This window comes from Mustelus asterias, chromosome 1, assembly GCF_964213995.1.
Source record: "Mustelus asterias chromosome 1, sMusAst1.hap1.1, whole genome shotgun sequence".
NCBI classification, from domain to species: Eukaryota; Metazoa; Chordata; class Chondrichthyes; order Carcharhiniformes; family Triakidae; genus Mustelus; species Mustelus asterias.
This window is the reverse complement of record NC_135801.1, coordinates 44570626-44597528: the sequence shown is the minus strand read 5'-3', so window position 1 is coordinate 44597528 and position 26903 is coordinate 44570626.

The window sequence follows — 26903 nt, the reverse complement described above, 5'->3', positions numbered from 1 at the left end:
AAACAGGCCTTTTGGCCCTTCTTGTCTGTGCCGAACCATTTTTTGCCTAGTCCCACTGACCTGCACTTGGACCATATCCCTCCACACCCCTCTCATCATAGAACCATAGAACCATAGAGAATTACAGCTCAGAAACAGGCCCTTTGGCCCTTCTTGTCTGTGCCGAACCATTTTATGCCTAGTCCCACTGACCTGCACTTGGACCATATCCCTCCACACCCCTCTCATCCATGAACCCGTCCAAGTTTTTCTTAAATGTTAAAAGTTAAAATGTTAAATGTTAAAAGCATTTACCACTTTATCTGGGAGCTCATTCCACACTCCCACCACTCTCTGCGTGAAGAAGCCCCCCCCTAATATTCCCTTTAAACTTTTCTCCTTTCACCCTTAACCCATGCCCTCTGGTTTCTTTCTCCCCTAGCCTCAGCGGAAAAAGCCTGCTTGCATTCACTCTATCTATACCCATCAAAATCTTATACACCTCTATCAAATCTCCCCTCAATCTTCTACGCTCCAGGGAATAAAGTCCCAACCTATTCAATCTCTCTCTGTAACTCAGCTTCTCAAGTCCCGGCAACATCCTTGTGAACCTTCTCTGCACTCTTTCAATCTTATTTACATCCTTCCTGTAACTAGGTGACCAAAACTGTACACAATACTCTAAATTCGGCCTCACCAATGCCTTATATAACCTTACCATAACACTCCAACTTTTATACTCGATACTCCGATTTATAAAGGCCAATGTACCAAAGGCACTCTTTACGACCCTATCCACCTGTGACGTCACTTTTAGGGAATTCTGTACCTGTATTCCCAGATCCCTCTGTTCAACTGCACTCTTCAGAGTCCTACCATTTACCCTGTACGTTCTCCTTTGGTTTGTCCTTCCAATGTGCAATATCTCACACATGTCTGCGTTAAATTCCATTTGCCATTTTTCAGCCCATTTTTCTAGTTGGTTCAAATCCCTCTGCAAGCTTTGAAAACCTTCCTCACTGTCCACTACACCTCCAATCTTTGTATCATCAGCAAACTTGCTGATCCAATTGACCACATTATCATCCAGATCATTGATATAGATGACAAACAACAATGGACCCAACACCGATCCCTGCGGCACACCACTAGTCACAGGCCTCCACTCAGAGAAGCAATCCTCCACAACCACTCTCTGGCTTCTTCCATTGAGCCAGTGTCTTATCCAATTTACTACCTCCCCATGTATACCTAGCGACTGAACCTTCCTAACTAACCTCCCATGAGGGACCTTGTCAAAGGCCTTGCTGAAATCCAGGTAGACAACATCCACTGCCTTCCCTTCATCCACTTTCCTGGTAACCTCCTCGAAAAACTCTAATAGATTGGTCAAACATGACCTACCACGCACAAAGCCATGTTGACTCTCCCTAATAAGTCCCTGTCTATCCAAATATTTGTAGATCCTATCCCGTATCACACCTTCCAATAACTTGCCCACCACCGACGTCAAACTTACTGGCCGATAATTTCCCGGATTTCTTTTGGAACCTTTTTTAAACAACGGAACAACATGAGCCACCCTCCAATCATCCGGCACCTCCCCCGTGAATAGTGACATTTTAAATATGTCTGCCAGGGCCCCTGCAAGTTCAACACTAGCTTCCCTCAAGGTCCGTGGGAATACCCTGTCCGGTCCTGGGGATTTATCCACTCTGATTTGCCATGAACCCGTCCAAGTTTTTCTTAAATGTTAAAAGCATTTACCACTTTATCCGGCAGCTCATTCCACACTCCCACCACTCTCTGCGTGAAGAAGCCCTCCCTAATATTCCCTTTAAACTTTTCTCCTTTCACCCTTAACCCATGCCCTCAGGGTTTTTTCTCCCCTAGCCTCAGCGGAAAAAGCCTGCTTGCATTCACTCTATCTATACCCATCAAAATCTTATACACCTCTATCAAATCTCCCCTCAATCTTCTACGCTCCAGGGAATAAAGTCCCAACCTATTCAATCTCTCTCTGTAACTCAGCTTCTCAAGTCCCGGCAACATCCTTGTGAACCTTCTCTGCACTCTTTCAACCTTATTTACATCCTTCCTGTAACTAGGTGACCAAAACTGTACACAATACTCTAAATTCGGCCTCACCAATGCCTTATATAACCTTACCATAACACTCCAACTTTTATACTCGATACTCCGATTTATAAAGGCCAATGTACCAAAGGCACTCTTTACGACCCTATCCACCTGTGACGTCACTTTTAGGGAATTCTGTACCTGTATTCCCAGATCCCTCTGTTCAACTGCACTCTTCAGAGTCCTACCATTTATCCTGTACGTTCTACTTTGGTTTGTCCTTCCAATGTGCAATATCTCACACTTGTCTGCATTAAATTCCATTTGCCATTTTACAGCCCATTGTTCTAGTTGGTCCAAATCCCTCTGCAAGCTTTGAAAACCTTCCTCACTGTCCACTACACCTCCAATCTTTGTATCATCAGCAAACTTGCTGATCCAATTGACCACATTATCATCCAGATCATTGATATAGATGACAAACAACAATGGACCCAACACCGATCCCTGCGGCACACCACTAGTCACAGGCCTCCACTCAGAGAAGCAATCCTCCACAACCACTCTCTGGCTTCTTCCATTGAGCCAGTGTCTAATCCAATTTACTACCTCCCCATGTATACCTAGCGACTGAACCTTCCTAACTAACCTCCCATGAGGGACCTTGTCAAAGACCTTGCTGAAATCCAGGTAGACAACATCCACCGCATTCCCTTCATCCACTTTCCTGGTAACCTCCTCGAAAAACTCTTAATAGATTGGTCAAACATGACCTACCACGCACAAAGCCATGTTGACTCTCCCTAATAAGTCCCTGTCTATCCAAATATTTGTAGATCCTATCCCTTATCACACCTTCCAATAACTTGCCCACCACCGACGTCAAACTTACTGGCCTATAATTTCCCGGATTTCTTTTGGAACCTTTTTTAAACAACGGAACAACATGAGCCACCCTCCAATCATCCGGCACCTGTTTGCCCTATTTCCGTAGACTCCATGCCCGTTTCCTCAGTAAATACGGATGCAAAAAACCATTTAGTATCTCCACCATCTCTTTTGGTTCCATACACAGTCTACCACTCTGGTCTTCAAGAGGACCAATTTTATCCCTCACTATCCTTTTGCTCCTAACATACCTATAGAAGCTCTTTGGATTTTCCTTCACTCTGTCTGCGAAAGCAACCTCATGTCTTCTTTTAGCCCTCCTCATTTCCCTCTTAAGTAGCTTCTTGCACTTTTTATACTCCTTGAGCATCTGATGTGTTCCTTGCTACCTGTACATTTCATACAACTCCCTCTTCCTCTTAATCAGTGTTACAATCTCCCTGGAGAACCAAGGTTCCTTATTCCGATTTACTTTGCCTAAAATCCTGACAGGAACATACAAACCCTGCACTCTCAGAATTCCTCCTTTGAAGGCCTCCCACTTTCCATTTACATCCTTACCAGAGAACAGCCTGTGCCAATCCACACTTCCCAGATCCCTTCTCATTTCATCAAATTTGGGCTTTTTCCAGTTCAGAACTTCAACCCGAGGACCAGATCTATCCTTATCCATGATCAGGTTGAAACTAATGGCATTATGATCACTGGATCCAAAGTGTTCCCTCACACTCACATCCATCACCTGCCCTAACTCATTTCCCAATAGGAGATCCAATATCGCATCCTCTCTAGTTGGCACCTCTATATACTGATGTAGAAAATTCTCCTGAACACATTTTACAAACTCTACCCCATCTAAACCTTTAACAGTATGCGAGTCCCAATCTATATGTGGAAAATTAAAATCCCCAACTATCACAACTTTGTGTTTCTTGCAGTTGTCAGCTATCTCTCCGCTGATTTGCTCCTCCAATTTTCGCTGACTATTGGGTGGTCTATAATATAACCCCATTAATGTGGTCATACCTTTCCTGTTTCTCAGCTCCACCCATAGGGCCTCTGTAGACAAGGTCCCTAATCTATCCTGCCTGAGTACCGCTGTAACATTTTCCCTGACCGACAATGCCACCCCCCCACCTTTTATCCCTCTGCCTCTATCCTGCCTGAAACATTGGAACCCTGGAACATTGAGCTGCCAGTCCTACCCCTCCTGCAGCCAAGTTTCACTAATGGCTATAATGTCATATTTCCATGTGTCTATCCATGCCTTCAGCTCATCTGCCTTCCCCACAATACTCCTGGCATTGAAATAGACACACCTCAAAAGATTATTTCCACCACACTCTACCCTTCCATTTGTGATTTTGCTTGAACTAACCTGTCTTTTTACCCCTGCTCCACTATCTGCTCTGGCACTCTGGTTCCCATCCCCCTGCAAATCTAGTTTAAACGCTCCCCAATAACACTAGCAAATCTCCCTGCAAGTATATTGGTCCCCTTGTAGTTTAGGTGTAACCCGTCTCTCTTGTACAGGTCCCACCTGCCCCAGAAGAGGTCCCAATGATCCAAGAATTGGAAACCCTGCCCCCTGCACCAGTTCCTCAGCCACGTGTTCATCCGCCCAAGCATCCTACTCCTGCCCTCACTGGCATGTGGCTCAGGTAGCAATCCTGAGATTACTACCCTCGGGGTCCTGCTTTTTAACTTCCTTCCAAGCTCTTTGTACTCACTCTTTAGGACCTCCTCACTCTTCCTTCCCACGTCATTGGTACCGATGTGTACCACGACATCTGGCTGATCACCTTCCCACTTTAAAACGCTGTGCACGCGATCAGGGACATCGCTGACCTTGGCACCTGGGAGGCAACAAACCATGCGGGAGTCTCTGTCCCGACCACAGAACCTCCTGTCCGTACCTCGGACCATTGAGTCCCCTATCACTACCGCTCTCCTCTTCTTCATCCCACCCTTTTGCGCTGTAGAACTAGACTCAGTATCAGAGTTCCGGCTGTCGCAGCTTGTCCCAGGTAAAGCATCTCCCACAACAGTATCCAATTCAGTATACCTGTTGTGGAGGGGTATGGCCACAGGGGAACCCTGCTCTGCCTGTCCTTTCACACTGCCATTTCCTCTCCTTACAGTAACCCAATTTCCTGTGCTCTGCTGCTTAGGTGTAACTATCTCCCTAAAGCTACTGTCTATATACTTCTCATTCTCCCAAATTAGATGGAGGTCATCAAGCTCCTTCTCCAGTTCCCTAACACGCTTTGCTAGCAGCTGCAGCTGAATGCATCCTTTGCAGGTGCTGTCGTCAGGGATACCGGAGGTCTCCCTGATCTCCCACATCCTGCAAGAGGAGCATTCTGACATCTTGCCTGGCATTTTTTTTTTACTCTGGGGAAATACAGGAATAAACGTTCTGAAAAATAAAAAAAAAACCTACTCTGCCTGTTCTCGCCGAAGCCCGTTTTGAGCCAAAGCCCTTCAGCTCTCACTCTGCCCCCTGCTCACTCCACTGCCCGCTAACGACGCTGCCCGCTCAAAGGTGCGGCCAACTTTTAAACCCTCCAAAACCTTCCCAGGCTGCTGCTGGGCTTACTTCCTGTTTTGAAAAAAAACCTCCGATTTTTTTCACTAATTTAACTGAAAAATAAATAAATAAATATAATGCACAAACAAGCTCCCTTACCCTCAGCCTGCTCCTGTGGAACAATGAAACATACAATACAATACAAACAATGAAACATATAATGCACCATTGTATGTTTCTCCAGAGGCAAAAATCAAAAAATCATGGAATCCCACGTAGGCCAAATTCCTTCCATTTAATATTGCCACTGGATCTTTGGGTTATTCCTTGTTGAGAGAACTATATATGTGCAAACTATAAAATTAGAGCCATTCAAATAAAAGAGGCTGGGCATTTGCAAATTCTCATCTCATTTAGGATCATTTATTGAGAAAAATATGGAACTGTGCTGACTATTCCATCCGCAGTGATTCTGGCACCTGGAAGAATGTTGGCAGGGAAGCTGTCTCATATGTGTTTTTTTATGTGTTTAATGGAAAAAGATGAGTGTTGTCCTATTGGGTAAGGTGCTGAATTGGGGGAAGGCTAACTACAGCCGGATTAGGCAGGATTTGATGGCTGTTGATTGGGAGAGGCTGTTGAAGGGTAAATCCACATCTGTCATGTGGAAGTCTTTTAAGGAGCAGTTGATAGGACTGCAGGATAGGCATGTGCCTATAAAGAGGAAGGATAGGAAAGGTAGGATTCTGGAGCCGTGGCTAACCAGTGAAATTGTGGGTCTGATCAAAAAGAAAAAAGAGGCATACATGAAGTCCAGGCAGCTAAAAACAGATGGAGCACTGGAGGAATACAGAGAAAGTAGAAAATAACTCAAATAGGGACTTAGATGGGCAAAAAGGGGTCACAAAATGTCCTTGGCAGACAGGATTAAGGAGAATCCTAAGGCATTTTATACATACGACAGGAACAAGAGGGTTGTTAAGGAACGAATCGGACCTCTCAGGGACAAAGGAGGGGAATTATGCTTAGAACCAAAGGAAGTAGGTAAGATCCTAAATGAATACTTTGCATCAGTATTCACAAAGGAGAGGGACATGTTGACTGGTAGTGTCTCAGAGAGATGTGTTGAACCGTTAGAAAAAATCTCAATTACAAGGAAGGAAGTGTTAGGTTTTTTAGGAAACATTAAGACAGATAAATCCCCAGGACCGGATGGCATCTATCCTAGACTCCTCAGGGAGGCGAGAGATGCAATCGCTGGGCCTCTAACAGAAATCTTTGTCTCTTCACTGGACACAGGTGAGGTCCCAGAGGATTGGAGGATAGCAAATGTGGTCTCGTTATTTGAAAAGGGTAGCAAGGATAACCCGGGTAATTATAGGCCAGTGAGCTTGATGTCTGTGGTAGGGAAGTTGTTGGAGAAGATTCTTAGAGATAGGATATATGCACATTTAGAACTGAATAATCTCATTAGCGATAGACAGCATGGTTTTGTACGAGGGAGGTCATGCCTCACAAATTTGGTTGAGTTTTTGAGGAGGTGACAAAAACGATTGACGAAGGAAGGGCCGTGGATGTCGTCTATATGGATTTTAGTAAAGCGTTTGACAAGGTCCCTCATGGCAGGCTGGTGCAAAAGGTTAAAGCTCACGGGATAAAAGGTGAGCTAGCTAGATGGGTGGAGAACTGGTTTAGCTATAGAAGACAGAGGGTAGCAGTGGAGGGGTCTTTTTCCGGTTGGAGGTCTGTGACTAGTGGTGTTCTGCAGGGCTCTGTACTGGGACCTCTGCTGTTTGTTATATATATAAATGATTTGAAGGAAGATGTAGCTGGTGTGATCAGTAAGTTTACGGACGACACGAAGATTGCTGGAGTTGCAGATAGTGATGAACATTGTCAGAGAATACAGCAGGATATAGATAGGCTGGAACATTGTTCGGAGAAATGGCAGATGGAACTTAATCCAGATCAATGCGAAGTGATGCATTTCGGTAGATCTAATATAAGGGGGAGCTACACAATAAATGGCAGAACCATCAGGAGTATAGATACACAGAGGAACCTGGGTGTACAAGTCCACAGATCCTTAAAGGTGCCAGCACAGGTGGAGAGGGTGGTGAAGAAGGCATATGGCATGCTTGCCTTTATTGGACGGGACATAGAATATAAAAGTTGGCATATGATGTTGCAGCTGTATAGAATGATGGTTAGGCCACATTTGGAATACTGCGTCCAGTTCTGGTCGCCACACTACCAGAAGGACGTGGAGGCTTTGGAGAGAGTACAGAGAAGGTTTACCAAGATGTTGCCTGGTATGGAGGGTCTTAGCTACGAGGAGAGATTGGGTAAACTGGGGTTGTTCTCCCTGGAAAGACAGAGGATGAGGGGCGACCTAATAGAGGTGTATAAAATTATGAAGGGCATAGACCGAGTGAACAGTGGGAAGCTTTTTCCCAGGTCGGAGGTGACAAACACAAGGGGTCACGGGTTAAAGGTGAGGGGGTCAAGTTTCAACACAGATGTCAGGGGGACGTATTTTACACAGAGGTGGTGGGGGCCTGGAATGCACTGCCAAGCAAGGTGATTGAGGCGGACACGCTGGGATCGTTTAAGACTTATCTATATAACCACATGAACAGACTGGGAATAGAGGGATACAAAAGAATGGTCTAGTGAGCACATGAGTGGTGCAGGCTTGGAGGGTCGAAGGGCCTGTTCCTGTGCTGTATTGTTCTTTGTTCTTTATCCCAGCTTGGCTGCTTAAGTGTAAGATAGAAGCAGGGAGGTTGTTTCCACGAGCGGGTGAAACTAAAACTAGGTGGCAGAGCCTCAAAATAAGGGGGAGCAGACTTAGGACCGAGTTGAGGAGGAACTTCTTCACCCAAAGGGTTGTGAATCTGTGGAAGTCCCCATCCAGTGAAGCAGTTGAGGCTACCTCGTTGAATGTTTTTAAGGCAAAGATAGATAGATTTTTGAACAGTAAAGGAATTAAGGGTTATGATGAGTAGGAGGGTAAGTGGAGCTGAGTCCACAAGAAGAACAGCCATGAGGGGCCAGATGGCCTATTCCTGCTCCTAGTTCTTATGAAATATTAGAGGAAATTAACATAAAGTGAGAAGAGGTATTAGCAGGTTCAGCAGCCTTAAAAATGGATAAATCCACAGCCCTGGATGAGATGTATCCCTGACTGCTGAGGTAGGCGAAGGAGGAGATATCAGGGGCACTGGCAGTAATATTCAAATTCTTTTTGACCACAGGTGAGGTGCTGGAGGACTGGAGGACTGCTGACATTGTTCCATTGTATGCTCACAAAGTTGCAGCATGGTCAGCTGTTCACACTGATCTCTCTGTGACATTGGCATTCGACTTTAATGGCATTGAGTCATTTAAGGTAGCCTCAGAGGATTTCCAGTCATATCGCTGGATGCCATGTATTTGTCAGGTATAAAAGCAATAGTCATTAAAGTTGCAGTCCTGAGATCCTGTCAGTGATTTCTGTTGCAGTGATCTCAGCAAAGCTGATAATTTTGAAATCAATGCAAGATTTGTTTGTAGATGGTCCATTCTCAAAACTGTGTATGGATAGGGAACAACTGGTAAAGCTGCAGCCTATTTTGTTGGCATATGGGCCATGCTTTGAATATAATGTCGGCATCCTTGGTTCTCGTTCTTCTCTCACTTTCTATAAAAACTCTTAGATGACTGAGATTGAGGCCAATGGAACATGGAGGTTCTGCATTTTCAGGAGCATTCCATTTTACACTCAGCCGGATACATTTTATAAAATATGTTTTCCATTGACATGGATCTGATGTTGCTTGTTTTGCTTATCCTCCAAGATCAATTTTGCCACCAACAAATTAGCATAAGTGTACTAAACTTTGTTATAAGTGAAGTTTTGTTCCCTAGGGCTCAGATGTCCTGGGTAAAATATCTGGAAAGATTTGAAATTTCTCAATTTTATGTAAACCAGTAATAGTATATTATTACTGTTATTTGAGAATGTTTTGAGATAATTAGATCCTATCTAGTTGCAATATCAGCAATTCACATGTCTTGCTTAAATGTATAATCAGTGACAGCAGGATCAAATCATTTATGCAGAGAGCTCAGAACTGTATGGAGTAAAAGATACACCACCACAAGATATACTCTGTGCTTTTTTTTTCATTAATATATGCCTCTATAAAAGATACACGCATGGAGACATTTTAACAGCTTCAGTTGAAGGGGTAAGTTTGTTGTTGGCAAATTTTCTGCTCGTTTCCATGGCAACCTGGAAGGGAAAATGGACCACAATGTTCTCAAATTTGTGCAGTTTCATGGTGAGAGCAAAATACTCATAAATAATACAAGTCTGGTTTCAGCTACCAATTCAACTTCATTTTATTTCAAATGAGAACATTCCATCACAAACTTGTTTACTGAATTAATAGAACGTATTTTCAGATGTTATAATTAACACTTCTGAAGCAATTTAGCTGATGTAAGCAAAGCAAGTTCACTTCATTAAAATTCATTTTAACTTTTTACAGAACTCCTGCAATAAACTCTCTGAGAATCCATGCTGTGAGTGAACTGCCTGCAAATTCATACTTTGTGCACAGAGATTTGGCAGCTTTGAGCTGACTGTTAGAGGTGGAAGATCCTCCATATCACTTCTGAATCACCTACAAAAATCACTGAAAGATATCAAAATAAGCTCACTATTTTCAGCAAACTGAAATTGACCAGGATTGTCTGTGATTGAGCAGAATAGTTGCAAAAATAGTATCATGCACAGGAACTTTGTGCTCTCTTACTGCCGGTAGTAAGTATATTTTGTGTGGAAAAATCTGTCTTTTTTTCTTACCACTGGAGAGTCTATTCCAATGAAACAATTCAGCAGCAAGCTATTGTGAGTATCAAAATAAAGGCTTCTCATTTCACCCTGAATTAACCAACATCATTCAGTTTCACGCATGCACACACGTGTGCACACAGTGCGTGTGTGTATATATAAATATATATAAAATATATACACACACATACACGCACAGATACACGTGCATACATCAGGTATTGATAAAAATAGTGTACTTTTACAGATCACAGTTAATCCAGCAATTCAATCTCTGATTTACAATTTTTGACCTCTCAATTGGCAGCCCTCTGTTTTTTGAATGGATTTGATGAATTAAAGGTGAGGTGAGGATCTTGTAAAGTAAAGGATTCACAGCAGGTTGTGAGGTTCCTTGTAGTTAAATATTTAGGACTGTAGCTTCTCAGATGAGCTCCAAACTGAAACATGTTAAGTGCTTAGGCTGCAGCTTGTTTTAGAGTCTGGTTTACAGACTGGCATCTTCAGAACAATTTCAAGAGATGACATCAGGCTTGATCAACCTTATTGATTTTTTTGAGAGGCAACAGATAGTGACAATTTATCAGAATTTCAAAAGGCCTTTCAGAGAATGTGAAGCTGAGGGACAACTGGCAGAATGGCTTCAAGACAGAAAGCAGAGAGTGGGAGTAAAAGATTATTTAGAGTGAGAGAAGGTGGCAAATGGTGTCCCGTAAGGATCCGTGCTCACAATTTGCATTAACAATTTTGCCTTGGGAATTGAAAATGCAATTTTCTACATTTATGGATGCCATCAAACTGGGGGAGGGGGTGGTCCATGCTGAGGAGAACTGCAACAAAATATAGGTAGAAAGGGCAGATAATTAGCGAATGTGAGATAGCAGATTTTGGTAGAAAGAATAGGGAGATCATATCACTTAGAAGGTGAGAGCTTGTGAGTAGGTTACAGGAACAAAGAGATTTCAAAGTACAGATAAACCAATCACCAGAAGTTGTGCCACCGAATTGCAAGGCCATAAAATATTCACACACTAGGCTTTATTTCCAGAGGGATAGAATTTAAAATTTACACTGAAAAGGAGGTAAAGGTACTGGGGAGGATGCAGAGAAGGTTTGCAAAGATGATACCAGAAATGTACATTATACATCAAAAGAGTTCCTACAGTGTAGAAGGAGGCCATTTGGCCCATCGAGCCTGCACCAACAACAATCCCATCCAGGCCCTTTCCCCATAAGTGAACATATTTAAGCTGCTAGCCTCCCTGAAACGAACAGGTAATTTCCATTGACCAATCAACCTAACCCACACATCTTTGGACTTTGGATTACATATCAGGAAAGGATTAACAAACTGGGTCTCTTTTCTCTTGGAAAAAAAAGGGGACTGATGGGTGACCTAATAGAAGTGTTTAAAATGATGAAAGATGTTAACCGAGTAGTTATGCAAGAGGTCTGAATTATCGGGCAGAAGGAGGAACTTTGTGAAAATTCCAAAGTTATGCACCCCAACCTATTTTCGTAGGGGGAATGGGGGTTGGTCGAACTTTGGGCATTTGTGATTCATGGAGGCAATGGCGCATGTTAAAGTGCAGTTACCTTCAATCTGACCTGATTTTCTTAAGAAGGGAGTGACAAATTGACATTGTAGAAGAAATTCTAAGCTTAACCAAGTCTGATGAAGCGGTCAGTTCAAAACAGGTGACATGATGTAGCACATTTAGGTAAAAAGGATAGGGAAGTCACATTTGGCTCTGGTCGTGGGACAACCTTTGGAGAGATTTAGGCAGCCTTGAGAGAAATAAAGTGCCTTTGGGGATTATTAAAGGTGGACATGAATATGTGGGAAAAGTGGCTGAACCCATTGAAACTATCAAGCTCACAGGAACTGTCAAAGGGAGCTGTCAACTGTTAAGGTATTTAAATCTCCTGTGCTTCAATATTTGTAAAGATTGTCTGCATTGTTAAAAAAATGCTTGCTATTTACTCTGTCTATTGACATAAATTTGGGGGTTACCATTACAGGATTAGTGCTGTATAAGCCTGGGGTTACCTCACAGGATTAGTGCTGTATGACTGATTTCACAACCTAGTATTAGGTAGTGGGATGCCTATCAGTTCACAGTTTGAATAACAGCTCCAGGAACACATGAAGTGTGACTATGAATACAAATATTTGTTCTCATAAGGGATTATAGGAAGGTAAAAGTTGTGAATATTCTTTTCATATCAATAGGCAGTTCATCTCAATTAAAATCTGGCCCACAGTAACGATCACAGCAACCATTCTGCATTGAATATTATCCAACAAATAGCAAAGGGGGGAATGATTGGTCAATCAGTTTTAGATTGCGTTTGTTGCAGGAGGAATGTTAGCCAGTAATCAAATAGAGCAATGGAATCCCGTGCAACCAGCAAAACATGTTGAAAAGATTTTGATTTAATGCCTCATCTCAATGACAGCACATCTTATAATGCAGTGCCCCCTCGGTGTCAGCTCAGATTATGTATTTAACTCCTCAAATGATGCTTTAACCACAACCATGTGATTCACTGGTCAAAGAGATTGCTGAACTAAATTTCAACATTGAAGGGAAAAAAATGGATGTCCAAGACTGATTGCAATCTGTACCTGGCCTTTGTCAGTTTAGTTTGACTTTATCTGAGATGTGTAGATTTTTTATTATAAATGATTACAGATGTTAGTGTTACATAGTGTGTGATACAGTTCTGGGACTTGTCAGCAAATCCAACCCAGACTGATGGAATAAAAGTTCTTGTTCCCTGACAGCTGCTGATATCTTTAATGAAATGAGTTTGGGCAGTCTTTAAGTGGGAATGCAACCATACTATAAAATAATCCACAACTCAGTGTAAATTGGCATTAGGATTATTTTCTCAAAGGGACTACAAGGGTAGTTTATATGGGATAAGAAATGCTTCACTAGAGTGTATGTACAATATTCCACTGAAGTTGAAAAATGTAACAGAGTGTATGGAATAGACTTTCCATGTAATGTATGCTTGATGCATATTGAGGTAAACTAATGTCTCTATGCACTGCTTAAAGCAAAAGAAACACACCAAGGATCTTAAGGAAGCCATCGTGACTTTTCAGACAATTGTTTATAGCTGTTACAATTGTGAAGTTTATCAATTATAATTTTTTAGGACTGTTTCTTTTGGTTTGTAAGAGTGTTACAGTTTGGGACTGTATCTTTAAATTAGGGGTAAATAAGAGAGTTCATAAGATCAATACTGGAGTCCACCTGCCTGTAAAAGCCGATGGTAATACAAAGAACAAAGAACAGTACAGCACAGGCCCTTTGGCCCACCAAGCCTGCACCGATCATCATGATGTCTGCCTAAACTAAAACCATACGCACTTACGGAGTCCGTATCCTTCCATTCCCATCCTATTCATGTATTCATCTTAAATGCCGCTATCGCACCTGCTCTCACCACCTCCCCAGGCAGCACATTCCAGACATTCACCACCCTCTGTGTAAAAAACTGCTTCGCACATCTCCCTCTGAACTTTTTCCCATGCACCTTAAAACTATTTCCCCTCGTACTTGACTTTTCTACCCTATGAAAGAGCCACTGACTATCCACTCTATCCATTCATAATCTTGTAAACTTCTATCAGGTCGCCTCTCAACCTCCGTCGTTCCAGTGAGAACAAACCAGGTTTATCCAACCTCTCCTCATTGCTATTACCCCCCAAAGCAGGCAACATCCTGGTAAATCACTTCTGTACTCTCTCCAAAGCATCCATATCCTTCTGGTAGTGGCGACCAGAATTGTATACAATATTCCAAATGAGGCCTAACTAAGGTTCTGTACAACTGGAGCATGACCTGCCAATTTTTATACTCAATGCATCGACCAATGAAGGCAATCATGCTTTATGCCTTCTTGACTATCTTATCTACCTGTGTTGCCACTTTCAGTGATCAGTGGACATGTACACCCAGATCTCTCTGCCTGTCAATACTCCTAAGAGTTCTACCATTTACTGTATAATTCCTACATGCATTGGACCTTCCAAAATGCATTATCTCACATTTGTCCGGATTAAACTCAATCTGCCATTTCTCCACCCAAGTCTCCAAACGATCTATATCTTGCTGTATCCTCTAACAATTCTCTTCACTATCCGTAATTAGTAATTGATAAGGAACAAAAGGAAGACTCAAATTGTGTTATTGAAAGGGAGATGACCAATATCTCAAACAATGATGAGATGGAGTACTGGTGAATTGGTGCGACAACAATAAACTCTCCCTCAATATCAGTAAAATGAAGGAGAAAGTCATCGACTTCAGGAAGCATAATGGAGCACATGCCCCTGTCTACATCAATGGAGATGAAGTGGAAATGGTCGCGAGCATCAGGTTTCTAGATGTCCAGATCACCAGCAATCTGTCCTGGTTTCTCCACACCGACGTTATATTAAGGAAGCCCACCAACGCCTTTACTGCTCAGGAGGCTAAAGAAATTTGGCATGTCTGCTATGACTCACCAATTTTTACAGATACACCGTAGAAAGCATCCTTTCCGGATGGATCGCAGTTTGGTATGGCTCCTGCTCTGTCCAAGACTGCAAGAAATTACAAAGGGTCGTGAATGAAGCAAAGTCCATCACACAAACCTGCCTCCCATCTATTGACTCGGTCTACACTTCCTGCTGTCTTGGAAAAGCAGCCAGCATAATCAAAGACCCCATGCACCTCAGACATACTCTCTTCCACCTTCTTTCATCAGGAAAAAAATACAAAAGTCTGAGGTCACGTACCAACCAACTCAAGAACAGCTTCTTCCCAGCTGCCATCAGACTTTGAATGGACCTACCTCATATTAAATTGAGCTTTATCATACACCCAAGCTATGACTGTAACATTACATTCTGCACCCCCTCCTTTCCTTGTCTATGAATGGTATGCTTTATCTGTATAGAGTGCAAGCAGCAATACTTTTCACTGTATATACATGTGACAATAATACATCAAATCAAAACAATATTTACAAAGCTGTTGCTATGATCACAATCAAAGGACTTAAAGCATCCTGAAATGCATAAAGGTGTTACCAGTATCAAGATTGTTAATAGTTGATCTACCCCTTTGTTTCTAATTGTGGTTTGAGATAGCTAATTAATATTACTAATTGGAGATGGGGCTAAGATGTTTCCTGTTGCCATACAGTAAGAGGTAAGGGAAACCATTTTTCAAATAAACTTACAGGAATATCATAGACAGATGGTTACAGCTTGGGCTTTGCAAAGCTTGCAGCTCCCTGAGAGTTGAGGGGGCAGAAAAGATAAATGTTAGCCAGGCCAGCTCCTTAAAGAGAGAAAATACTAACTTTTAGCTCACTGTGCAGAATGCAGGTGGGAGAACGCTGTCAGTTTGGAGACAGTGTACGTGAGAGGAGATGATGCTGAAATATTTGCCTAGCTTGGGGGCCCACTCAACATTACAGCCTTGGTCCAAACATGAACAAAAGACCTGAAATCCAGAGTGAGGTTTGAGTAAATGTCTTTGACATCAAGACAGGTTTTAACCAAGTGTTGCACACTTGGTCAATAGGGATCAAAGGCAAATCTTCACTAACTGGAATCATGCCTCTTACAAAGGAAGACTGTTGTGGTTGTTGAGACAATCATCCCAGGCCAAGGGATGTTCCTCGGGGTAGTGCCCTCCACCCAACCAATTTCAATTTCTTCATCTGCTCTCTATTATAACCTGCTCTCTATTATAAGGTCAGAAGTGGGGATGGTCGCTGTTTGCACAGTTTAATTCCATTCATAATTTCTCGGAGAAGTAATCCACAATACCTTAGTTTGGCAGCTAAGTAGTAAGTAACATTAATGAAACACATGTACAAGACAAGGACCAACTCCAACAAAAGAGAATCTAACCACTTTGATAATCAATGACATTATACTCATTGAATATTTGACAATCAACTCATTGAGGCATCACCATTGAGTTACAACTTAACTGGATCAGCTGTATGGCTGCAAGAGGCTGATATTCTGTGGTTAGTGCCTCACCTCTTCCCTTCCCAAAGTCTTTCCATCAACAAGGCACAAGTCAGAAGTGTGGTGGAATACTTTCCATTTGCCTGAATGCATGATGGTCCTTTAGAAGCTCAAAACACCATCGACAAGATGCACTGTAGCAACTCATGAAGGATTTTTCAGCAGTACCTTCCAACCCCACAACTCCATTTCGACCAGCAGTGTGGAGTGCCTTCACCAAATGGAGTACAATGGTTCCAAAAGTCAGCTCACTGCTATCTTCTCGAGGACAATTAAAGATAGGCAATAAATGCTGGCCTTGTCAGTGATACCCACAATGAATAAATTAAAAAATACTTGCTAACTCTACTTACTGTTATCTAAATTGTTATCAGTAATGAGAAAATAAATACACAGTAGGTCTCACATATTTGTTCCCCATATAAAACATTTGGATGATTCAACTCCTCATTAAAAGTTAAAATGCTGACTGGAAAATCACAAAATAAAGGTAATAATCCACGTGCTATTCAGTGTGGGAGTACCATCTCTCCCTTGAAATTTGAACAAACCTCTTGTGGTATCCTAATTGTATTTGGAAGGGTTATTACTACGGTAATATGAATTGTGCTTCATTTCCCTGATCTCTATGCAGTGCATTTGATAAAATAATGATTGTAAACAACTAATAATTGATTGGGCTGTTCTTTTTGTGTGCAAATTTAACTTCTTAATATATGGGAACTTTAAAAGATGATTTTATGTAACTAGTGTGTAGTAATTAGATTGGTTGTCCCTCCCTCCTGTCAGTCAACCGCAGGGCAGCTCTGGGGTGGGGGTCCTTGCAGAAGAAAGATGGTGACACACACTTTATCACATATTCTCAATATGTGTTCCCAATAAAAGACAAGTTTACCTACACGAAACCATTCCTCCCTTAAGTTATCACTGAGGATAAATGCAACTTATTCTACATACTTCACCTTGTTGTGAGAACCACAAAGTTTGAAAACAACAAACCCCAAAAAGTTAAAAGGGAAAAAAACTAAGGCCCACCTGGACAAGAGTTGCTGCAGTTGTAAAAGTTTAAATATATTTTTTAAATGCCCATGATCACTGGGAGTCAACTAACATCAGAAGTCTGGGAAACTCAAAGACAGAACTGATAAGCTGCTGACAGTCTGTCATTTAAAAAGCATGGTCACTGCGTTAAAGCAGTAACCTCATTAAAAGCGGTAAATGTAAGAAAAAGCAACTAACCAGCACCTGCAGAAGCAAAGAATAAAAAGAAGACTTACTGATTATGGCGTTGTTCAGGGGGATATAGAAAATAGAAACAGGAGTAGGCCATTCAGCCCTTCGAGCCTGCTCCACCATTCATTATGATCATGGCTGATCATCAAATTCAATATCCTGATGCTGCCTTCCCCCCATATCCCTTGATGCCTTTAGCCCAAAGAGCTATATCTAATTTATTTTGAAATCGCACAATGTTTTGCCTCAACTATTGTCTATGATAGCGAATTCCACACATTCACCGCTCCCTGGGTGAAGAAATTTCTCCTCACCTCTGTCCTAAAAGGTTTACCCCTTATCCTTAAACGATGACCCCTAGTTCTGGACTCCCCTACCATCGGGAACATTTTTACTAAATTCACCCTGTCTAACCCTGTTAGAATTTTATAAGTTTCTATGAGGTCCCCTCTCACTCTTCTAAACTCCAATCAATATAATCCTAACCGATTTAGTCTCTCCTCAGTACCCTGATCCTATGAGTCAGATGCAGAGGATTGGAGACAGTGTGCTGAGAGGCTTGGTTTCTATTTAATTGAGAATGATGAAAGTCAACGTAGAATTATCCTGCTGAGCATGTGGAGGCAGAATGTAAAATCTTATCAGAAAATTGATTGTCCCTAATGCATCCAGTGCTAAGTTGTATAACAAATTGGTGGAGCTTGTAAAGTGCCATTTTTACCCAAAACTGTCTGTAACTATGCAGCTCCTCAGGTTCTACAGGGGAGTTCATGCTTCAGGGGAACTTATTGCTACCTTTGTGGTGAATGTGGTATGCAGGGCGAATGACTAACACCATTCAGTGACATTTACTTGTTGAATCGGATATTGATTTCAAACACATTCTAGAACATTCACAATGCAGATTCTCAGGATTGGCAACACATGAACATTGGAGTACTGCACTGTGTTAGGCAGAACCCGCTGCTGTGCAAAGTGCAAAGGGCAAGTCAGGAAGCCTGCATACAATGCATCAGCTGACAAGGTACACGTTTCCTATAGGTGTGGAGGGAAGCATGGAGAGACACAGGTAGATTGAGTGCTACTATTGCCACAAGACAGGACATCTGTCTAGACAGTGCAGATCAAAAAAATCAACCAACAGCAGAGCAAAGAACAAATCTGATGATCAACTGACACTGCGAATTGATGCTACTGCTGCATGCTCTCTCTACAGGTGACTGCTGTTAAACCTGCGCCCATTGCAGTGACAGTGCAGGTGAATGGCAAGCAATTGCAGATGGAAGTGGACACTGCTGCTTTAGCTACTGTTCAAGTGAAGGGAGTGAGCCATTAACATTGTGCTGCATGTCCACCAAGCTGAAAACACTGGAGATGCCATTCATGTCAAGGGCAATGCTGCTGTTCCAGTCTGCTACAAACAACAGATAGCCTAACTTCCTGTGATGATCGTAGAGGGGGAGGGGCCTGGCCTATTAAGTTGAAATTGGCTTCAAAATATTAAATTAAACTGTCTTAAATATTCCATTTCATATCTGATGGAATTCCTGAGTAAATGACTATGGGTGGGTGCCCTCTGGGTGCCCTCCCATGCCCTCCCTCGCCCTCCCTCGGATAAGCATGCTGCAGACAAAACCAATGGTGGAATTTACAGCCCCATTGCCTCTATATTTACCAAAACCCAAAATCAATATTCCACAAGGGGCAATTCTCCCAACCCGCTGTGGTAATATTTTAGCGCAGCAGGCTGGGAGATTCAAGCGGCGCCCGATGTGCGATATCCGCGTCGGGCATCCCGGCCCGTTAGAGCCTCTCAGCGCTGGATTTCTGCCGGAGGCACATAAATTATGGGAATTAATATTACCATATATTTTAAATCCAGTAGCAGGCCTGGGACTGAAGTCTCCAGGCCCACTAGCCTCTCCAACCCGCTGGGAGTATTTCACTCCAGTGGGGTTTACAGTAGCTCCCCACTTTTGGGGATCTGGCAGTCCAACCCCGCTGGAGTGAAGGGGGGCAATCGGGGCCCCCAAGAGGGTCGGACATGGGGGGGGGGAGGCGAGGTGCCCCCTGGACATTGGCACCTTGGCAGTGCCAGCCTGGGCCCCTGGCACTGCCCAAGGGACAAGGCGCCAGTGCCCAGGGGGCATCTTGGCACTGCCCTTTTGAGCATGGGGCAGTGCTAAGGGGGTGGTGCATATGGGGGGGTGGAGTCTAGGGGGCCAGGCTTGATGGAGGCAGGGCCTAGGGGGAAATCGGTAGGGGTGGGGTGTCCTACTGCTACTCTGCTACTCTGCATAGGGAGCGATGGGGGAAGGAGGTAGGCCAGCGTTATTGTGGGGGGGAGGGCCGAGACTGCAGGGGGGGCTGGAGATTGGGACCGGCGAGGAGTGGGGCAGGGGGCCGGGACTGCAGGGGGGCTGGAGGTTGGGGCCGGCCAGGAGTGGGGGCTTGGGGCTGGGCCCAGGAATGGTCGGGGGGGGGCCAGCGATCAGACCATGGGAAGGAGGAGGGGGGTGAAAAGCCAGCATTGCGTGGGTGGCAAGGCTGGCCAGCAATTGAGTTGGCCAGCAATCTGGAGGCCATCAGTGCACAGCCACAGCGCATGCGCCAATCCCAGCATTGACAGATCGGCACATGCGCAGTGGCCTGCTCAGCACGCCAATTACAGCCTCTCCAGCAGGAATAGACCCCACCTACTGAAATTTAATGATCTACGCACTGGTGGCCTCTGCAGTGCACAGAGTGTGGGAGATTCTTCTCTGAACTCCCATTGGAAAAAAACAGCATGAATTACTTCAGTTTTCGCACAAATTCGACACTTTAGAATTTTTTGGGGAGAATTCCAGATGCAGTTTCTGCCAGTTCAACCCTTTACAAAGAGAAACTAGTTTATCGAAAGCAGGTTGATGCACCATTGATTACGCAAAGACTCGTTGTTGCGAAACAACAGGCTTTTATTAACAAAGAACTGGAGCACTCCTGAACCGATAGCTAATCCAAACTGAGGCAAAAGGGGCGGAGAGCAGCCACCTTTATACACCGAGAAGGGCCGAGCCCCAGATTGAGGCAGCAGGGGCGTGTCCAGGCATATCACATAAACTATCACATAAACAGACAACTCCAGTGGTTCACCGCACAGGTGTGAACAGCCACTATTACACCCCCATTGTGTAGCAATGGTTTCTGACTTCAAATCATTAATGTAGACAGTAGAAGCACTGATTGTGTAGTCACATGATCAAAACTGACTTCAGATAATGAAATTTAATACTTCTGGAACCAGACAGAGGGTGAGTCTGGAAACCATCTGGACAAGAGGGACCATTCCTCTGACTAGAAGAATACTTAGGGAGCCAAAGGAAGGGGGCACATGGGCGAGGGTTTTGGTGGTCAGACAGGAAGTAACAAAGTAGAAGTAACATTTGGGGTTTACACCCAATGCACACAATATGTAAGCCCCTTCCTTCCTATCTTTTAACCAATTATATTTAAAAAAGGCTTTCCCACTCCCACCCATCTGGCCACACAACTACATTATGGTGGCAGCATTATATTCAGCTCAATTGGCTTACAAACAAACTCAATTGCCCATCAATTATTTCTTTCAAAATGACAGCTGGGCTGCTGATTTCTGCACTTGCCTGCGCACTGTTCTCTGGGGAGCATGTCCTGGGCGGGTGGGAAGAGAGTGGGCTAGACACCTGTCATCTTTTACATGCCCCCATCTAAAACACACCTGGCAGGGAACATTAAAATCCTGCCCCAGAGCGTATACAAGTAAAAAATCATGGAGCTGCCAAGAGTCTGTGATTATCTTGGAACAAATATTGGTTTGCATGCTTTTTTGTCTTATTTTAATTAAACCTAAGGATTGATAGTTTACAAGCAGGAGAATAGTTAACAGGCAAATGAATGTTTCAGGAGGTGTCAGTCTTTAAAGACTTTGCCAAATTGTACTTGGAATTCATAAAATCATGACTTTAAACATTAATTACGGAATTTAAGTCCCATCATTTTATTTCTGTAATGCTTTTTGTTGTTCTGGTAATATGCTCAATATATAGACCTGGATTTTCCTGAAAATATGTGCGATTGTAATGGCCATCTCCACGTCAAAAATCTCAATTCATGACATCAAAAGTTTCAATTCTTATCAGAAAAACTGAAGAGAATGATAGCATATAAACGTTAATCATGTTATGTTTAGGAATTCTGTGCCATTCTATTTCTTTCACTGAATTAATAATCAGGTAATTAACATGAGTCCATCATCATTCGTATCAGTTTTATAGAATGAATGCTACATGATTGCAATCTCACTTAGATTATTGGATATGGGCACTGATGGGTCTTCTTTCTATCGTGTCTCCTGTAAAAGCCATGATGATAGCAATGGCGTAATAATTTTGCAGTCATTGCATGATCTTAATTTTGACTCCAATGATAACTGAAACATCCAGCAATTTTCGTCTTGAACATGGTCACTGATTGAGTTTTCACAGCCCTCTGGGGCAGAGAATTCTAAAGATTCACCACCTCTGAGTGAAGAAATTCCTTCTCATCTGACCCTTATCTTGAAATTGTCTGCCCTAGTTTTAGATTCTTCAGCCTGGAGAAACATCTTATTCATATCTATCCTGACATGCTCTGTAAGAATTTTCTAAATTTCAATGAGGTCACTCTTCATTTTTCAAAAATCTAAATACACCTCTCCTCAGAAAACAGTCCTGTCATCTGGTGTATCTGTGTTGCTCTCCCCCGATGTCAAGTGTATCCCTCCTTAGGTAAGTTGGCCAAAACATAAACAATGTTCCAGGTGCAGTCTCACCAAAGCTCTATGCAATTGCAGCAAGACATCCTTACTCCTGTATTCAAATCCCTTTGTGATGAAGGCCTACATATTATTTGCTTTCCTAATTGCTTGCTGCACCTGCATGCTCACCTTTAATCATTGATGAACAAGGGCGCCCAGTTCGCTTTGGACACCTGCACTTCCCAACTTCTCACCATTTAAGAAATGTTCTGCCTTTCTATTTTTTCTACCAAAGTGAATGATTTCACACCTAGTCACTTTATATTCCATCTGCCTTGTTCTAGTCCATTTACTTAGCCTGATCCAATCCTCTTGAAGTCTTTTGCATCCCCTCCTTGCGACTTATGTCCCCACCCAGTTTGGTGTCATCAGCAAATTTGGAAATATTACAATTGGTCTCCACATCCAAATCATTTATATAGACTGTGAACAGCCATAGACCTAACATTAATCCTTGCAGTACCCCTAACAAAAGCATGTCATCCTGAGAAGGATCTGTTTATTCTTACTCTCTACTTCCAATTCTCAATCCATTCTAGTATATTTCTTCCAATCCCATGTGTTCTAATTTTATTTAAGAACATCCTGTGTGGGATCTTATCAAAAGCCATCAGAAAACCCAAATAACCACATCCAGTGGCACTTCTTTATGCATACTACAATTAACATGCTCAAAAAAAACTCCAATAAGTTTATCAAACATTATTTCTCTTTTTGTAGAGATATAGAAAATTAAGGCACAGAAAAAGGCCATTCGGCTTATCATGTCTGCACTGGCCAAAAAAGAAGGAAATCAAGAAAACAGCCGCTCATGTTAATTCTACTTTCCAGCACCTGGTCTGTAGCCTTACTGGTTACAGCACTTCAGGTGCAGATCCAGGTACTTTATAAGTGAGTTGAGTATTTCAGCCTAAATCACCAGCTCGGACAGTGAATTCTGACACTCATCAGCCTCTGGGTGAAAACTGTTTTCCTCATGTCTCTACATTCCTTCGACCAATCACTTTAAATCTATGTTCCCTTGTAATTGACCACTCAGCTAGGGGAAAGAGGTCTTTCTTGTCTATCCTATCTAAAGAACAATGAAAATTACAGCACAGTCCAAAGATGTGCGGGTTAGGTTGATTGGCTAGGTTAAAAAAAATTGCCCCTTAGAGTCCTGGGATGCGTAGGTTAGAGGGATTAGCGGGTAAAATATGTAGGGGTAGGGCCTGGGTGGGATTGTGGTCGGTGCAGACTCGATGGGCCGAATGGCCTCCTTCTGCACTGTAGGGTTTCTATTCTATGATGAGGAACAGGCCCTTCAGCCTTCCAAGTCTGCACCGACCATGCTGCCCAACTGAACTAACCCTTCCGGGGACCATATCCCTCTATTCCCATCCTATTCATATATTTGTCCAGGTGCCCCTTAAAAGTCGCTAAAGGTCCTTCATATTTTTGTACACCTCAGTTAGGTCACCTCTCAGCCTCCTCTGTTGTAGGAAAACAACACTTGCCTATCCAATTTTTCCTCATAGAACATAGAACATTACAGCGCAGAACAGGCCCTTCGGCCCACGATGTTGCACCGACCAGTTAAAAAAAAAAACTGTGACCCTCCAACCTAAACCAATTTCTTTTCGTCCATGAACCTATCTACGGATCTCTTAAACGCCCCCAAACTAGGCGCATTTACAACTGATGCTGGCAGGGCATTCCAATCCCTCACCACCCTCTGGGTAAAGAACCTACCCCTGACATCGGTTCTATAACTACCCCCCCTCAATTTAAAGCCATGCCCCCTCGTGCTGGATTTCTCCATCAGAGGAAAAAGGCTATCACTATCCACCCTATCTAAACCTCTAATCATCTTATATGTTTCAATAAGATCCCCTCTTAGCCGCCGCCTTTCCAGCGAAAACAATCCCAAATCCCTCAGCCTCTCCTCATAGGATCTCCCCTCCATACCAGGCAACATCCTGGTAAACCTCCTCTGCACCCTCTCCAAAGCCTCCACATCCTTCCTGTAATGTGGGGACCAGAACTGCACACAGTACTCCAAGTGCGGCCGCACCAGAGTTGTGTACAGTTGCAACATAACGCTACGACTCCTAAATTCAATCCCCCTACCAATAAACGCCAAGACACCATATGCCTTCTTAACAACCTTATCTACTTGATTCCCAACTTTCAGGGATCTATGCACACATACACCTAGATCCCTCTGCTCCTCCACACTATTCAAAGTCCTCCCGTTAGCCCTATACTCAACACATCTGTTATTCCTACCAAAGTGAATTACCTCACACTTCTCCGCATTAAACTCCATCCGCCACCTCTCGGCCCAACTTTGCAACCTGTCTAAGTCTTCCTGCAAACTACGACACCCTTCCTCACTGTCTACCAAGCCCTGGCAACATTCTTGTAAATCTCCCCCTTACTTCTATTCATTCGTGGGATATGGGCATCGCTGGCTTGGCCAGCACATATTATCCATCTCTAATTCCTCTTGAAAAGGTGGTGACGAGCTGCCTTCTGGAACTATTGCAGTCTATGTGGTGCAGGTACACACACAGTGCTGTTAGGGAGGGAGTTGCAGGGTTTTGACCCAGCATCAGTGAAGGAATGTGATGTATTTCAAAGTCAGGATGGTGAGTAGCTTGGAGGAGAACCTTCATAGAACATAGAACATTACAGCGCAGTACAGGCCCTTCGGCCCTCGATGTTGCGCCGACCAGTGGTACCAATCTAAAGCCCCTCTAATCTACACTATTCCAATATCATCCATATGTTCATCCAATAACCACTTGAACGCTCTCAACGTTGACGAGTCCACCACTGCTGCAGGCAGGGCATTCCACGCCCTTACTACTCTCTGAGTAAAGAACCTACGTCTAACATCTGTCCTATATCTCTCACCCCTCAATTTAAAGCTATGTCCCCTCGTGCTAGCCAACACCATCCGAGGAAAAAGGCTCTCACTATCCACCCTATCTAATCCTCTGATCATCTTGTATGCCTCTATTAAGTCACCTCTTAACCTTCTTCTCTCTAACGAAAACAACCTCAAGCCCCTCAGCCTTTCCTCATACGATTTTCCCACCATACCAGGCAACATCCTGGTAAATCTCCTCTGCATCCTTTCCAACACTTCCACATCTTTCCTATAATACGGCGACCAGAACTGTACGCAATACTCCAAATGCACCAGAGTTTTGTACAGTTGCAGCATGACCTCCTGGCTCTGAAACTCAATCCCTCTACCAATAAAAGCTAACACACCGTACGCCTTCTTAACAACCCCTATCAACCTGGGTGCCAACTTTCAGGGATCTATGCACATGGACACCCAGATCCCTCTGTTCATCCACACTACCAAGTATCTTACCATTAGCCCAGTACTCTGTATTCCTGTTACTCCTTTCAAAGTGAATCACCTCACACTTTTCCGCATTAAACCCCATTTGCCCCCTCTCAGCCCAGCTCTGCAGCTTATCTATGTCCCTCTGTAACCTGCCACTTCCCTCCGCACTGTCTACAACTCCACCGACTTTAGTGTCATCCGCAAATTTACTAATCCATCCTTCCACGCCCTCATCCAAGTCATTAATAAAAATGACAAACAGCAGTGGCCCCAAAACAGATCCTTGCGGTACATCACTAGTAACTGAACTCCAGGATGAATATTTCCCATCAACCACCACCCTTTGTTTTCTTACAGCTAGCCAATTCCTGATCCAAACCACTAAATCACCCTCAATCCCATGTGTCCGTATTTTCTGCAAAAGCTTACCATGGGAACCTTATCAAACGCTTTGCTGAAATCCATATACACCACATCAACCGCTTTACCCTCATCCACCTCTTTGGTCACCTTCTCAAAGAACTCAACAAGGTTTGTGAGGCACGATCTACCCTTCACAAAACCGTGCTGACTATCCCTAATCAAATTATTCCTTTCTAGGTGATTATAAATCCTATCTCTTATAATCCTTTCCAATACTCTGCCCACAACAGAAGTAAGGCTCACCGGTCTATAATTACCAGGGTTGTCCCTACTCCCCTTCTTGAACAAGGGGACAACATTTGCTATCTTCCAGTCTTCTGGCACTGTTCCTGTAGACAATGACGACACAAAGATCAAAGCCAAAGGCTCTGCAATCTCCTCTCTAGCCTCCCAGAGAATCCTAGGATAAATCCCATCCGGCCCAGGGGACTTATCTATTTTTACCCTTTCCAGAATTGCTAACACCTCCTCCTTATGAACATCAATCCCATCCAGTCCAACAGCCTGCATCTCAGTACTCCCCTCAACAACACTGTCCCTCTCCAGTGTGAATACCGACGAAAAATATTCATTTAGTGCCTCTCCTATCTCTTCAGACTCCACGCACAACTTCCCACTCCTGTCCTTGACTGGCCCTAATCTTACCCTCGTCATTCTTTTACTCCTGACATACCTATAGAAAGCTTTAGGGTTTTCCTTGATCCTACCCGCCAAAGACTTCTCATGTCC